Genomic DNA, 3,384 nt, shown 5'->3' with positions numbered 1-3,384 from the left:
TGGAGAAGGTTGAGGGGAAGGATGTGAACTTGGGCGTTGGAGCTCGAGTGCGCAAGAACGGATAGGCAAGGAGGAAGAAGGCGTGGGTAGAAAAAGGTTAAACCTTATCCCTTCATAAGGGCGGCCGAAGCTATGCGCCCCCACTAGCCTGGTAAAACTCGCTTATCCCCCAAGCACCGTAAGCGATGGCGCAGTTGGGTTACCGACGCCCGTATTGATGAGAATCCCGTAATAAGGGGGACACGATCTCTGCTTTGACAAGACGTGTCAAAAAACTGCCTCGCGTTATGTGTGGGGCTAGTTAAAGGAAACTGTTCGAATAATCACCGGGCCATGGCATAATGTCGTGTTGTCAAAACAAGTCAGCAAATTAGATTTGTGAAATATTATTCTCTCTACGGTGGTATGTGGAACTTATTTTGCAGGGTCGGACACTATCCTTGTATTCAATTTCTTCAGTGGTGTATTCGGAGGAGGAACCCGCCTTGCAATGCCGAAGACAACACTACGGGCCGGACTCATCGTCATTGAAGCCTAGTTCAGGGGCTACTGAGGGAGTCCTGGATTAGGGGGTCTCCGGACAGCCGGACTATATCCTTTGGCCGGATTGTTAGACTATGAAGATACAAGATTGAAGACTTCGTCTCGTGTCCGGATGGGACTCTACTTGGCGTGGAAGGCAAGCTAGGCAATATGGATATGTATATCTCCTCCTTTGTAACCGACCTTGTGTAACCCTAGCCGTTTCCGGTGTCTATATAAACCGGAGGGTTTTAGTCCATAGGACAACATACAATCATACCATAGGCTAGCTTTTAGGGTTTAGCCTCTCCGATCTCGTGGTAGATCAACTCTTGTAATACTCATATCATCAATAATAAATCAAGTAGGACGTAGGGTTTTACCTCCATCAAGAGGGCCCGAACCTGGGTAAAACATCGTGTTCCCTGCTCCTGTTACCATCTGCCTTAGATGCACAGTTCGGGACCCCCTACCCGAGATCCGCCGGTTTTGACACCGACAGTGTGTATCCGGTAGTGCGATTCGGCGTGGTCCGCATCCCCCATAGTACGGAGTCAAGCTCCTCCACCCAGTGTGTATCTGATTCCTTCAAGGATCACACTAATATGGGTTTGATGCCTCTCATGATAAGCCTATTTGCTCGCTCGACTTGACCGTTAGTTTGCGAGTGATAGATAGAGGCATAATCGAGCTTAATGCCCATTTTGCTGCACCAAGTTTTTACATCGTCGGCTGTAAAGTTCGAGCCGTTATCGGTGATGATGCTGTGGGGGACGTCGTAACGGTGTACACCCCCGGATATGAAGTCTATCCCTGGTCCGAACTCGACCGTTTTAACTGGTTTGGCTTCTATCCATTTGGTGAATTTATCCACCATGACCAGTAGGTATTTTTTCTTGTGGCTTCCCCTTTTAAGGGGTCCGAACATGTCAAGCCCCCAGACCCCGAAGGGACAAGTAATGGGGATTGTTTGGTGAGCGGTGCGTGGCATATGGCTATGGTTTGCAAAAAGCTGGCAACCGACGCAATGTTGAACGAGGTCCTGTGCGTCTCCTCGGGCCGTCGGCCAGTAAAAACCTGTACGGAAGGCCTTGCTTACAAGGGCCCGAGCTGCGACGTGGTGGCCGCCAAGTCCAGCATGAATTTCTACCCAAAGTTTCCGTCCTTCATCTTCGGAGATGCACCTTTGAAGTACTCCAGTAGCGCTTTTTTTATAAAGCTCTCCCTCGTGGACCTTGTAGGCTTTAGACCGCCGCACAATGCAACATGCCTCGTTTGGGTCATCGGGGAGTTCTTTCCTAGTTAGGTAAGCCAAGAAGGGTTCTGTCCACGGGGCGATGACAGCCATAATCACGTGGGCCGAAGGTGTTATTTCGGTGGCAGAGCCTCCAATTATGTCAGAGTATTCGGGGTCTGGTGTTGTGGCCGGATCCGGACTGTTTTTTCCGGTCTCCCCTTCCCACACCATGGATGGCTTAAACAACCTTTCCAAGAAGATATTAGGTGGGACAGGGTCGCGCTTAGCGCTGATGCGGGCGAGGATATCCGCCGCTTGATTGTTTTCTCAGACCACATGGTTGAATTCGAGGCCCTTGAACCGAGCTAACATTTTGAGGACGGAGTTACGGTAAGCCGCCATTTTTGGGTCCTTGGCGTCAAAGTCCCTGTTCATTTGAGATATTGCAAGGTTTGAATCCCCCCGCACCTCTAGGCGTTCAATTGCCATGGAGACTGCCATCCGGAGACCATGCAACAGGGCCTCATATTCTACTGCATTGTTTGAGTCTGTGTATAATATTTGGAGTACGTATTGGACTGTATCTCCGGTGGGGGATGTCAGGACGACGCCTGCCCCTAGACCAGCCAGCATCTTAGAGCCGTCAAAGTGCATGATCCAATTGGAGTACGCGCTGTACTCTTTAGGGAGTTTGGCTTCCGTCCATTCGGTGATGAAATCAGCCAGTACTTGCGACTTAATGGCTCGCCGTGGTTTATATGTTATGTCGAACGGGAGGAGCTCGATAGCCCATTTAGCAATCCGGCCCGTGGCATCGTTGTTATTTATTATGTTGTTGAGTGGTACTTCGAAGGCCACCATAATTGAACACTCTTGAAAGTAGTGTCGTAATTTCCAGGATGCCATGAAGACCGTGTATGCCATCTTTTGATAATGTGGGTACCGTGATTTTCATGGAGTGAGGACGGTGGATACGTAGTATACCGGCTTTTGAAGCGAGAACTTATGTATGTCCGTCTCTCGTTCGACGACGAGCACTGCACTTACAACTTGGTGTGTTGCTGCTATATATAACAGCCTTGGTTTGCCGACATTTGGCGCGGCCAAGATTGGGTTGGTGGCCAATACGGCCATTATTTCTTCCAATCCGTCCGTGGCCGCATCCGTCCACTCGAAGTGTTCGGTGCGTCGAAGAAGGCGATAAAGAACTAGTGCCTTTTATCCTAGGGAGGTAAAGTGGTTTAAGGCAGCCACGCATCCAGTTAACTTCTGGATTTTCTTGAGGTCTGTTGGGATAGCCAACTGTGACAAAGCTTGGATTTTAGCCGGATTTGCTTCAGTTCCTCTATTGGAGACGATGAAGCCCAAGAGCTTTCTGGTGGGCACGCCGAAAACGCATTTTTCCGGATTGAGCTTGATGTCATATGTTCGGAGGTTGTCGAACGTAGCCTCAAGTTATCTATTAAGGATTCGACTTGTCTTGTTTTAATGACCACATCGTCTACGTATGCCTCCACTGTTTTGCCGATTTGTGTTTCCAAGCATGTCTGAATCATGCGTTGATAGGTTGCACCGGCGTTTTTGAGCCCGAAAGGCACGGTGTTAAAACAGAAGGGGCCGTATGG

This window comes from Triticum urartu, chromosome 7, assembly GCF_003073215.2.
Source record: "Triticum urartu cultivar G1812 chromosome 7, Tu2.1, whole genome shotgun sequence".
NCBI classification, from domain to species: Eukaryota; Viridiplantae; Streptophyta; class Magnoliopsida; order Poales; family Poaceae; genus Triticum; species Triticum urartu.
This window is presented reverse-complemented; position numbering follows the sequence as displayed.